Source organism: Herpailurus yagouaroundi, unplaced genomic scaffold (assembly GCF_014898765.1).
Source record: "Herpailurus yagouaroundi ecotype Mexico unplaced genomic scaffold, PumYag 252, whole genome shotgun sequence".
Classification (NCBI taxonomy): Eukaryota; Metazoa; Chordata; class Mammalia; order Carnivora; family Felidae; genus Herpailurus; species Herpailurus yagouaroundi.
In genome coordinates this window covers 1196461-1210642 of record NW_024412469.1, presented here as the reverse complement: position 1 = coordinate 1210642, position 14182 = coordinate 1196461, and the positions used below count along the sequence as shown (strand labels likewise).

The window sequence follows — 14182 nt, the reverse complement described above, 5'->3', positions numbered from 1 at the left end:
AAAAAAAAAAAAGAAAAAAAAAAAGAAAAAGAAGACTCAAGATGTATTGGATTACATCCCAAATTAGCAACTGGAAGATGGAGCCTATAGAACAGAGAAGAAAATATCAAAATAAGTAAAATAGAACACAAATGCTAACCAGTTTGGTAAAATCCAGATATTCTATTATCTTTCCAAAAGGCATTTTAGAGGAATAAAAACAGACAAAATAACAGAAATTTTTTCCAGACCTGAAAAAAAAGCCCAACAGGTAGAATCAAGTAAAAAAAACAAAACAAAAAAAAAAAAAAAAAAGAAAAAAGAATCACCTAAACACATCTTAGACTTCAAAATAAAAAGATAAAATCCCAAAATCTTCCAGAAAAGAGAAAAATAAGATTACCATCAGATCTCTAATTTGCAAAAGTGAATGTTAAAAGACAATGAAGCAATGTCTTTGGTTTCTGGAAGAAAATTAAATTTGGTCTATAGTCAGCCTAGTTATCATTCAAATGTGAGGGCAAACATAGGAATTTTTCCTTCTTCTTTCATAAACAAGGATCAGAAGTAAGTGTGAAGTGAAGAACAACCAAAATGCTAAATATGTAGATAAGTCTAAATGAATATTGACTTTATGCACAATAATAGTAATGTCTTCTGGGTTTCAAATATAGAGAACATGAACAGATGACAACTAAAGCATATAAGAAAGAAACAGTAAAAGTGACATTTAAAATGTCTAAGGTTCTTGAGTTGTTTGGGACAAGGGTGAAAGTACCAATTAACTTATAGTGTGAAAAACGAAACAGAATAAGGAAAAATAATAAATTCAAACAAAGGCATGAAAGGAAGGAAACAGAAGCAGCACAGACAGGAGTAAAGGGAAAGCATATTGTAATCTGGCAGAACTGAACTCAAATATGCCAGTATGTTATGTGTAAACAGACTAAACTTTATAGACCATGGGTAGCAAACTTTTTGTTACAGTGCCAGATAACAAATATTTTAGGCTTGTGTAGTATATAGTCCCAATTGCAACCACTCAATTCTGCCATTGTAGCACAAAAGCAGCCATGGATAATCTGCAAATGATGAGTGTCATTGTGTTCCAGTAAAACTTTATATACAATAAACACACACCTTAGTTTGCTGACCCCTGCTTTGGCCATAGGCACATATTTGAAGATAGTAGGCTGAGAAATGATAGAGTTAGTATTTAAAAGTAGCCACTCTAGCAGCAAGAGGGATCAAGGTGGAAAAACTGTTAGGAAGCCACAGAAAAACTGAGGCACAGGATAATGAGGCCTTGGGTTCGGGAAACAGCTATTAGGAGAAAGGTAAACTTTGAGTTTTTTACTCTTGTTACCCTTTGTTGATAGAGGTTCTAGGTGTTCCTCTGAATAGAGCTCCGCACTTAAGATCAGGGTTGAACACACCAGCATTCTTCTCGAAGCTAGAACAAGCAATCCTAAAATTCATATGGAACCACAAAAGGCCCCGAATAGCCAAAGTAATTTTGAAGAAGACCAAAGCAGGAGGCATCACAATCCCAGACTTTAGCCTCTACTACAAAGCTGTCATCATCAAGACAGCATGGTATTGGCACAAAAACAGACACATAGACCAATGGAATAGAATAGAAACCCCAGAACTAGACCCACAAAAGTATGGCCAACTCATCTTTGACAAAGCAGGAAAGAATATCCAGTGGAAAAAAGACACTCTCTTTAACAAATGGCGCTGGGAGAACCAGACAGCAACATGCAGAAGGTTGAAACTAGACCACTTTCTCACACCATTCACAAAAATAAACTCAAAATGGATAAAGGACCTGAATGTGAGACAGGAACCATCAAAACTCTAGAGGAGAAAATAGGAAAAGACCTCTCTGACCTCAGCCGTAGCAATTTCTTACTTGACACATCCCCAAAGGCAAGGGAATTAAAAGCAAAAGTGAACTATTGGCACCTCATGAAGATAAAAAGCTTCTGCACAGCAAAGGAAACAACCAACAAAACTAAAAGGCAACCAACGGAATGGGAAAAGATATTTGCAAATGACATATTGGACAAAGGGCTAATATCCAAAATCTATAAAGAGCTCACCAAACTCCACACCCGAAAAACAAATAACCCAATGAAGAAATGGGCAGAAAACATGAATAGACACTTCTCTAAAGAAGGCATCTGGATGGCCAACAGGCACATGAAAAGATGCTCAACATCGCTCCTCATCAGGGAAATACAAGTCAAAACCACACTCAGATATAACCTCACACCAGTCAGAGTCGCCAAAATGAACAAATCAGGAGACTATAGATGCTGGAGAGGATGTGGAGAAATGGGAACCCTCTTGCATTGTTGGTGGGAATGCAAATTGGTGCAGCCACTCTGGAAAACAGTGTGGGGGTTCCTCAAAAATTTAAAAATAGACCTACCCTATGACCCAGCAATAGCACTGCTAAGAATTTACCCAAGGGATACAGCAGTACTGATGCATAGGGGCACTTGTACCCCAATGTTTATAGCAGCACTCTCAACGATAGCCAAATTATGGAAAGAGCCTAAATGTCCGTCAACTGATGAACGGATAAAGAAATTGTGGTTTATATACACAATGGAGTACTATGTGGCAATGAGAAAGAATGAAATACGGCCCTTTTGTAGCAACGTGGATGGATGTGGAGAGTGTTATGCTAAGTGAAATAAGCCCTACAGAGAAAGACAGATACCATATGTTTTCACTCTTATGTGGATCCTGAGAAACTTAACAGGAACATATGGGGGAGGGGAAGGAAAAAAACAAAAGAGAGAGAGAGATTAGAGTGGGAGAGAGCCAAAGCATAAGAGACTCTTAAAAAATGAGAACAAACTGAGGGCTGATGGGGGGTGTGAGGGAGAGGAGGGTGGGTGATGGGTATTTAAGAGGGCATCTTTGAGAATAAATTTGACAATAATTTGACAATAAATTTGACAATAAATTCCATATATTTAAAAAAAAAAAGATTAGGGTTGAACAGTCTGTCCCCTGGGGGAAAGAACCTCGCTAGCAGTGGATGGGGTAGAGGCAAAAGAAATTCTAGAGGAACAGGGATAGAAGGGAGCTTATGAATGGCAAGACAAGATTATCATGCATTTGAAAGCAGAAAAGATTCAGAAAGACAGGGCCATTCTTCCTGCAGGTCTCAGAGGTGTCAGTGTCCCTCTAGGAAAGGGATGAGGAACCAACTGGTGGATGACAATTAATGAAGGAGATTTGAGAAGTCAAATAAGGCAGCCCAGAGGATCATTGTTTTTGGTGCTTTAGAACAAAGTTGAGGAGGGGCTGCCCTCCAGGCAGGCCAACCACAGCAGGGAAATGCTAGCACAGATGACACTAGAGAGATTTTAAAGTGTCATTTTCCTTGAGAGGATGCTTGGGATGTAACAGCTACTCAGTGAAGGTTTGCTCAATTAAACTGAATCCAAACAAGTAGATTAGGATGAAGCTATGGACCTGCTCACCTTTTTCCTTAACAGTCAAAAAAAAAAAAAAAAAGGCCTTCATTATAGAAGTATGCCACAGGGACATTAGAGCAGGTCACAGGGAGACCTGCTTAACACAGATTGCTGGATCCACACCCAGAATTTCAGTGTGTCTGGCTAGGGCCACCAAATTTGCATTTCTAACAAGTTCCCAGTGGTGCTGATGTTGCTGATCCAGGGATCACAGTTTGAGAACCATGGGTTGAGGGTTAAAGGGTTAAAGGATGTTGATTATTCTGAGCCTCTTAGGATAAGGCAATTCAGGAAGTACAATGATTTTTCATCTATTCTTCTGTGTCAAGGGCTTAGAGAATCCTCGAGCGAGTATGATTTATAGAGCACTGTACTTTCTTGGGGGACTGGATTTCCATACTTATTCCAATGGCATAGGCCATTAAGGCTCCTAATGGATTGAGGAATTAATGAAGTATCTGGCAATGAAGCTTTGTGTATCATTAGATTCCTTGAGCACAAAGGGCATCAAGAAATGATGAGCTGTGAAGGAGTTGGAAGTTCAAAGCACATCCATTGCCTTTTTTTTCCCTTTTAATATGATTTGTAGTATGATTTTATTGTTGTTTTGCCAATTTAGTGATTGTTTTTCCTTCCTAATATAGGCAGGTAATTCCCAAACAGGCACAAATGCTTTTTAATTAGTGTTTCCCTATCAGACAACTAACAAGCTAATGATAATGATATAGTAGCTAATTCCCTTTTCCTTTTGCTCTCCAAAGATGCTTTTTCCAAGCACTACACAGACTCACACCACTCACACCATGCAGAAATGTCTGACCTCAGCCATCTAAGCATGTTACAAACAAAAGACACTATGAAATGGTACAGTAAAACTCAATTCTGAATACTCATGCATCAGCTCATAAGTCCTCTGTCTCCCCACCCTCCTCACGAAAAGTTATTTCTACACTTCAAGTTCAGAGCATTAAAATATATGGTTCATAATGTCAAGTGTGTTGCATTAAATCTTTATTTATGATATGTATCAGAAACCATTTATCTCATTGCTTTTTCTTCAGTGAGATTCACCATGTAAAAAAATGAGAAGCTAAGAAAAAGTCAAGAAGCAGGATAAAGAGGAAAGGGCAGAGGAATGAGCTCAGTCAGGCCAAGAGACACAGCTAGAAAAATGGGCAGAGGTGGTAGGGATCAGATCAAAGTCTGCACTTATTCAAAACAAGGCTAGAGAGTCATTGTTGACCCTGAGAAATTTAAAGAAGCACAAAAGAATTCTAGAACTGGAAAGGCCATAGTAGTTCATACATAAACTGACAAATTAACAAATGACTCTTGAAAAGTACTATGTCAACAGCCCAGTCACACTTTTTATTTTAGATCAGAAGATACACCACAGAGAAGCTCATCAAATAGGAATCTGTCTGGAAGCACCTTTTAACCCCAGCACCAGAACACTGACTGCACACAGCAGGTGTATAATACACACTGATTAAATGAATTATTGTTTCCTTATTATAGATCATGTGTTAATCCATTCTTTTGGCCATTTCAATACTTATTAAATATCTTCCATATAAAAGGTACTTTGCTAAATGTGAAAGGAGATATAAAAGTGAAAAAGATATAATCTGTATATTTAAGGAGCTCAATCTGGCATACAAAAATAGCTGTAACAAAAGCTTTGCAGTGGTCATCACAATAAGCAAGATAAAGTGCTACTGGATTTGGAAGGAGAGAGGGCTGGAGAACCAAGGTGAGGCCAACATGTGGCCTCAATTGGTCACTTCCCCCACCCCCAGCACTTCCACCATCCTTCTCTCACTGAGGGGAAAGACAGGATGACCTTCATGACAGCCATTTGAGGGACACCACATACAGGACAAGACAGCAGGTATGATTCTGCTTGAATGGCTCAGGTCATGTGGCAGCAGAGCTCAGGCAAGTGACCTGTGCACCTCTCTGAACTGAGGGCACAAGTCACCAAGTCCAGGCACTGTCGGGTCAGTTCCATCAGGCTGGCTCTAGAGAACTTGTAATAAAGTAAAAATAGGATTTCTCCAAAGTCAGAAGTTTCCTATAACTAATTTCTTGGAGTTTAGAGACAATGTGCAGTGCTTTCTTACCAGGTCAGACACTGCCTTGGAGAGTGTTGGGGACGTTCTGTACATCAACCGAGCCTGCAGCAGCAGGGATACAGGGTTTGCCACATGGTTCAGAGAAGCTGCCAGCAGGGTTTTAGAAAACTAGGGAGGCTAGCAAAAGCAGGTGGTGCTCGCCTTGGAATGACCAGCAGGTGTTAGCTAGTGCATGTGCAGTAGCATGGGAAAGAGGAAGGACATTCTAGATAGATGTAACAAAGCTCAGAGATGGAAAAACAGGCAAAACTAACTGAAGTGTGAGCAAAGCTAAGGGATGAAAGGCTGGAAAGGCAAGCTCTCAGAAGGTCTTAGACGGTACCTGACACAAACCTCACCTTCTCTTGCCAAGATGAGAGACTGAGGAAGGTTTAGTAGTGTTGGTTTATTTTAGATGGAAAACAGAACTGCTATTTTATTAGTTTTCTGAGTGACTTAGGTTTAAACCCAGGCAACCAAGCAATTCCCAAACCAGCCCATCCAGAAAATCAGAACAACCTTTGGCTAAGAATGCTTGTTGGTCAGGTATGTCTCTTTGCTTGTCCATCTTTTGCTTCTCAGGGGTTGGACAAATTCTACTCATCTTCTTACCAAAGGCACCTGGCACAGTTTACAAAGTATCTGGGAAGTATGCTGACCAAAGACCACACTTCTGCCTTCCCTACACAGACAGGATTTCATAGTATTTGGAAGCCCGGACTGGGAAGTCAGAGAGATGTGGTTTTGACTCTAGTTCTGCACAGGTACAACACAAGGGCAAGCCACAGGAGGGGTGGGGGAAAGGGGCCTGAACACACATAAGTGAAGAGACAGTCCTGGGGGAAACAGGCTAGCCTCTGAATGCTTCCTGCCCTTCTTTCCTATCCTCCCTAAACATAAAACAGCTTCCCCTCTGCACTTACTACCTGGGCTGCACAGAAAAACCCAGACATAAAAGCAGCATTTGCAAATAAATTAAAGGCAACATCACAATCTCTTGTTGAAATAGGCACTTCACTGATAGTATATAGCAGCATTTGCTGAATCACAAAATAGGCAATGTTATCTATGTTGGGAAAAATCAATCACTTATCATTTCTACTTCTCTAACAGCCTGTTTGGATTTCACCCTTCATTTCAAGTTTATTTCAAATTTAAAGGGCAAAGGGGGCATACAATTACAGCATACAGAGAGCTTTAGAACAAATCTTATTCCGAGTACTTATTAAGTGTCACTAAACATCTTTCAGCCGATGGGAGGGAAAAGCAAGCCTCCTAAATCACAAAATAAACATTCTCTAAGTACTTCTGTATTTGCATTTTTATTTCTTTTTATGTTAATATTAAAGAGCACCTGTTTCCTACAGGAAATTTCATTATTTGAAATTATTGTTTACAAGAGATCAAACAGGAATTCTTACTCCCCTTGAATAAAGCATTTAACTGAACTCAAAATTACTGAATTATTTACTTAATTTTTTTTAAAACCATCTGTTCTTTTTGGTACAAGTAAGCCCTGCTAAAGTTACTGAGGGTGCTCTCCACCCAATTAATAAAAAACAACCCAGATTTGTAAATTACTTGTAACTTAGGAGGATTTCTAAACTCATTTTCTTTAGATCTCTCTGAATTAAGGTTGGAAATGATAATATTTTAATCATTTAATTCTCAGTGTTAAATTTAAAAAGAAACAATTTTCCTGTTTCACACAACTTTGGAAGGCTGGCTTACAAAGCTTTCCACTGCTCCAAGGGCAGCCTCCACCCTCTGCCCCTGGCCAAAGAAACTTTATTTATTATGAATATCAGGTATGATTTGCTGTTGGCATTATCAAATCAAGGACTATAAAACATTTTCTATTTATTTCTGGCCTTGAGCCTGACATTCTAAAGATATTTGACCAAAAAATAAATAAATCAGAGACCATAGCAGTATTTGTTTTGAGACAGTGCAAACATCCAATCTCATGAAAGACTGCAGTATTGTTTTGTTCAATGTTTTTTTTTTTTTTGAGAGGTGCGTATAGTTTCTTAAATCTCTGTTTTCTGTAGATTTATTGAAATTTCTTAAATCTCTGTTTTCTGTAAATTTGTTGCATTCATTGGTGAAATCTGGGTTGGAAGAGTAAAAACATTTCCCATTCATCAGTCTGCAATGAGGGAACTAGGTTGTGTGAGTCAGGTTCTAAGCACCTCTCTCATATCCAACTTCCCACACGCGTTTTTTAGCAGTTTAAATAAACAATTATATGCACGCCTACTGCATATGTTTATCTCAGTGAATGGTACTTATTCAGGTGGTTGGGAAAAGGAAACATCCAGAAGCCTCATCAGTTTTTGCTGAAGGCTCTACAAGCTGCTGTCCTGGGACATGCCTCCTGCTTTGAGCACCAGAGCTGTCCCAAGACTCCTGCATACATCTGACCCTTATTAGAGACTGTCACTTATGAAGTACTTGGTCTGTGGCCTGCCCCAAACCCTTTGCCTCTTGTCCTTTGATTATGCCAGCGTTAGACCACATCGAGAAAATTTACACTTACATTATAATGCCCTGGCAACGTATGCCCAAACAACCCTGAGGAAGCAGTGATGAAAAGCTATAAAGTTAATGCGGTGCAGATATGTCCCATGTGACTTTTCAGAGGAAGAACCTCTCCAGTAGAGATGACTGTGGTCCTGCAAAGAGCTGACTGAAGGTGTGAACAATCCAGAGCCTATCCTATCTTCTGCGGCCTCCATCCTACTGCCTTTCCTGTTCAGGTTTCTACAACAGTAGCTTCAGGAGAAAAATCACCCAACAGTGAGCTTCAGGATTTATCTTCTAGATAAGACAAATTATCTTTCTCAGTTTCAGAAGTGGACAAAAGGCAGTAAAACAGGCTCTCGTCAGAGGTTTAGGACTGAATCCTAATGCTGTCACCAATGAGGCCCTGAATTTGCATTACCAATCAGGGATATTACTTCTGGATTATTTAGGTAGACTTCCTTTGAAGAACAGTGAATGATCTATTCGTCGGTAATTTCTCCAAGCTTAGTTACCACATCGGTCAAGTAAAGATGACAGTAGCAACTATCCCTCATGAGAGTGTTCTCAGTGTTAAAAGAAATAACATACATAAAAAGTTTTGTACAGTACCTAAGACACAATAAGAACTAAGCAATGCTGCCCCATCTGTTCCAAAACTTTAACACTCTTCAACACTAGCCCAACTCCTCACATTCTAGAAACACTGAGCCTCTTCCTTCACCCAGGTAATAGAGATCACCAGGCATGAAATTCCCCACCTGTCCTGCCCTCCCCTCCACCTTCAGATCCACAATTTCAAAATATTTATGCTCACAATTACTCAGAAATTAGGTGACGATGGCTTTGTCACATCTTGTTATTTAATGCTTTGGTAGTAAAGCATGTGTTACCATATCACAAGCTAATTTTAAAACTATTTTAATAAGTGCATTTAAATATAATTGTCTCCTATGTAATCCTGTATATTTTATTTTAAAAACTTAAAAACATTTTTCTGAAAAGAGATCCATAGGCTTTACTAAAAATACTGCCAAAGGAGTCCATGGAACAGAATAGTTAAGAACTCCTGACACAGAACTATTAAAAATGTCCACAGTCACTATGGACACCGTGATTACAACCATGCACACAAATGAACAGAGATTTCAATGAAGAACATCATGTTTAGGTCAGTGGAATTCTGGGTTTTCTTTTTCTCCTCCAAGGTTGTTGCTTTATTGTTTTTACAATAATATAAAAAAAAAGGATAGGGCATAAACCATGATATCTTTAGACCTATTTTTTCCTCTCCTATCATTTCAGGATCAGAAGTAGCCAACTTACTCCCACAGTGAACCAAAGGCACCATGTACTACCCTCTGTTTCCCTGTCTTTGCAACTAGCCATGAACAGGTCACAAAAAGGTGTACAGCTGCATCAGAGGAGTAAGTCAATTCCAAAATTGCAGATTTTCTTCATGAAAATGATAATGCCTTATCTACAATGTATACAACATTTTTCTTTCGTGAAAAATTGGCTGATCAACTTCAAACTGATGTTAGACCAACCCAGCAATGAACTCTTCAGCCAAAGGGTGGGAACATTAACTTCTTTTAAAAGTTCATTTCAATTAAAAGTAAATATTTTTTGGATGCTAGGCCACATCTTAATTATCCTTGGCATGGCTCTTATAATGAGCTTTTCATTCTCCCTCTATTTCTTAATGGATTTCTCAATATTTAAAAATTCCATTTCTGTGAGATCCTTCCAAACAGAACAGTGAATTACCCAAGCAGATGTGTGAAAGAACGTGTTCATACTTTAAGAGACATTTACTGCTTATACTATGGCTCGTTGGCAATCATAAAACTGAAGTGTGGTCTTCTATCATTCACATTACTTTTTTAAAAGATGAAGACAATCCAGTTTATCCTGGAATGCACACACTTCTATTTCTGTCATGTGTATGCTTGTGTAGAAAGAGAGTCCCTTTGCTCTCTCCATTCCACAAGAGTCCATCAAGCTTCAAGGTAGTAAAATATAAACGGCTTTGGTCTAAGTGTATGTACACATATGTTTTAGTCCTACAACTTCAAGGCCAAAGTAGTACTTTTAAATGGTAAATTAAAAAGAAAAAACCTTTTTCTTTGGAATCCTCACTGGCCCTGGTAAGATTAATGCAACTGAGGGAATAGAAGAGATCAAGGCCTCGAGATTTTTTTTGTAATAAAGTAAGGGTTGGGGCTCATAATGCTTACTGGTATTTCAGCAATTTTCAGACTAATTCACACCACTTATCTCTACCTGCCAGACTAGAGGCACTGGTAGAGCCTAGAGTATGAGTTCCAGCTTTCCACTAAGGAGGAGCACTCCTGGGCAAGCACCCCTGTGTCTGCGCCTCAGTTTCTCCAGCTATACTTGGCAGAATCACTGTAGGAATTAATGGGATAAGGGGTACAGAAGTGCCCTCTAAATATAAAAGGTTACAAACACGGCCATTGTTACTATTTTCTTTAAAAGATGAGGGGGGGGCGCCTGGGTGGCGCAGTCGGTTAAGCGTCCGACTTCAGCCAGGTCACAATCTCGCGGTCCGTGAGTTCGAGCCCCACGTCGGGCTCTGGGCTGATGGCTCAGAGCCTGGAGCCTGTTTCCGATTCTGTGTCTCCCTCTCTCTCTGCCCCTCCCCCGTTCATGCTCTGTCTCTCTCTGTCCCAAAAATAAATAAACGTTGAAAAAAAAATTTAAAAAAATAAAAATAAAAAAAAAATAAAAGATGAGGGGGGGGAAAAGAAATAGAATGTGATAATACGTCAGTTCTCTTCGGGGTGCCAAAGCAAAAGGCACCAGTGCTTGGGTATACAACACAAATGGGTCAGAAAATCAAGTTCCACTGTTTATCAGGGGAGTGTACCACCAAGGGACAAAAATGTGTGATTTTTAAACAAATCTTCACAAAGAGTGTAGCAGCATTTGCTGAACCTGTGCAGAGCCCAATGGTAAGACAAGCATCAACAACTCTTCTCAAACTAATCTGTAGCAAGTCTCCTTGATGGACCTGGCCTCACTCAATGTCATGTGATTTTTTCCTGCCAAAATCTTCCCAGCTGTGAGCCAGTATGTTCATTCTTCAATACTATCTTCCCATTTTGATGGCAAGTGTGATGACTACAGGTTAACTCTTTATCACCAGTGTACATTTTTCAGATTTATTTTTATGAACCAGGAGGAGTGGGGAGAAATCTCCTTACCAGATTCAGGGTCTGCATCCAAAACACTGAAGTATTTACATTTTTTTCTGCTATAGCCACGTTTAGTAAACTAATTTTTAAAGCAGGGTCACTAAAAGCATGTATCTACCTACTTGCATCTATCACTCATCAAAATATAAGAAGCTAGATATTTGGGCTCACAGACTTGTGTTACAGTACAGACAGCATCTATTTCTACTTTCTTCTAGAAGGGAAAAACTCTACCAACGATTTCAAGTTTCTCAGTTACACAAAACAAAACAACATCTACATTATTAGGGTGGAAAAAATATTCTATTCTACTACTAGACTTGTGTAAAGTTTGGCAAAATGTCACACAGTATTTTCCTATTTCTCTCAGGTGGATTCAGACCTCCACTCTGTATTAGGTTAAAGCCATTCCCATGAAAATGACAGACTGTAAGTTTCCACTGAAAACCATCTTCTTCCCAGGGAACAAAGAGTCACCTGTTCAGGTCCACTTGAAATATTCATGAACTCAGCAGAGAATCAGATTAAAAACAGAGCCCTCAAGCAGTGGAGGCTTTTGGTTTTTCCACCAAGTTTTAGGCTTTTCGATGGTCTTTTCACAACTTGGCTCACCTGTTCATAAAATGGTTCTGTGCCCTACCGGGATTATATATTATCTTGCGAACTTTTACCTAATGAAGAAGAACAGGATATACAATTAATTCTTCCCCTTGCAGGTAAAGTTTAGCTATCAGTAGCCATACATGAGGAGTCATGTCAGTGGGTTGCTATGCCTACTACCTCTAAATGACATTGGAGTTACATTAGATATATATCACAGGAAACAAATTCTTACATGAGTCAAATCTATCGGTGGAAAGGGGATACACCACACACCCCAAAGTCATGTAAAAATGGTGCTGTTGTTTTGAATGGTCCACTATACTGCACCTTCTGTATAAACATTAAACAGCATCATAAAAAAAATCTAGTCCATTCCAAAGCCATCCCTTTATTTGATCACACCAGACACTAATGCAAAGGAAGCTTAACCCTTCTGAAAACATTTTAAGCCTGATCAAATTAAAAGCAGCACCAGAGGGATTATTATTATTTTTTTTTTTTAGCAAGAACCCACAAGCAATTTACTTGACTACAGGAAAAAATGCAAAGAAATCCTTTATCACAAAATAGCTTCTTAACTCTTTCCACCAATAAACCTTCCATCCATCCAAGAATGCCTATCCTCCCTGCTGATAACAAGCTGTGGAGATAAATATTTTATTCTTTTTCTATAAAACCCCAAATGATGTTTTCAAATAAAATAAAAATAAAACTACCACATGCCACTGTCAGAAATGGTCCTAGAAGAGGTAAATGTCATTTTAAAGGCTGTGTGTTAAAATATTTAGGAGAAAGAATGTACTTGTCAAAGTTCCCACAGAAAGCTCCAAAGAGGTTATAAGTGCATTTATCAAATTTTCATCTACCTTAAAGCTGACCTACTGGGGAAACCACAGAAAGCCTGGCCTTCTGTTATGAGGGAGCTGGAGGTTTAGAGCTCTGGACAGTAACAGGGTCACAGTCAAGTACAAGATGAGGCTTGAGACAGATTCTGCAATGACTCCCAGGGAAGGCACCATCACTCGGTGGCAGACTTCAGCATCCTGCTTTAAGCCACGGTTCAAACTAAGGAAGTGAACCCATCTGATGGACCATCAACCTTCCTGGGGAGAATTCTGACCTCTCACATCAAACCTAGCAAAGAAGTACCAACCAAATATTAGCAAAAGAAAGGCCAAGCCAGCAAACTACAGGAAGGATTTTTTTTAAGTCTAATTTAAATAGCTTCCATACCCTACCCTTTGGGAATTATATTCAGTAACTTTTTTTTTAACAAGGAAAATTTGATTTTAAGGAGCTTATGGGAACATTTAACTTAGACTGGAAAGGTTATTTGCTCAGTGTTAGGCTAAAAGCCAAAATCCACTTTTAGCCAGAGATGATTTTAATATTGTACCTCACAAGAGTATTGTCATGTGAGCAGCCGGTGTGATAAGCAGTGTAGTAAAGTTATGACTTCCCCCAAAGACCCATTAAAATGTATTATTAAGTAGAAAAAAAGTTCAGAAAATCCAAAAGGAATCCGTCTGTACTATCTCAGAAACAGTAAAAATGGTCTCCAACTTATCACTTCTTTGCTCTGCCTGCTCTACAAATACAAGTAAATACAGTGAAGAACTCAATGCTGATGCAAAAGAGGATGAGAATGCCTGACAGCTGTGTGCCACTGCAATGTTCTGAACATAATCTTTCCTTGAAATGTGCAATGAAGGAATCTATGGTGAATTCGAGTGACTGTAAAAAATAATATACATGTGGAAATTCCATGATATTTTTTAAATTACCCAACCCGTAATATATGTAAAATTAGAAACGTTATTTTGAAGACAAATAGTAACTTTTTCCAATTGTAATTTTTATAATTCTAGATTTTAATAACTCCAATATTTTTCTTCTTCCTTTCTGTTTTGGTTTTTAACTCATTCAACTTTTCCCCTTCATTGGTTCTTGAAAATTTTCTCCCACCTCTTCAATTAAAAACAAACAAAAAAAAAGAAATGTAATAACTTCATTTAAGTCAAGCAAATGTGCTTTAGAAAGCTCGACCAAATATCGACTTTCTCACCCAATCCTGCAAGAATGTGAAAGCACACTTGCAAAGGAGGTCCACTCTGCTATGGAAACGACATTCTTTCTTCATAGTAACAATACTCCCGGCTGAGGGCGGCTGGCATGCAGGCACCCAATCCGAGCCCATCGACAGCTTGTAGAGTGGACAGATGAGGCGTGGAAAATATTTTAAATT

At 38.9% G+C, this 14182-nt stretch overlaps 1 protein-coding gene across 12 annotated transcripts in view; it reads right to left on the bottom strand.

Annotated features, from left to right (window-relative positions):
* Positions 1-14182, bottom strand: part of KDM4C (lysine demethylase 4C) — a 473115-nt gene that overhangs the window by 78170 nt on the left and 380763 nt on the right. The window lies entirely within an intron of this gene.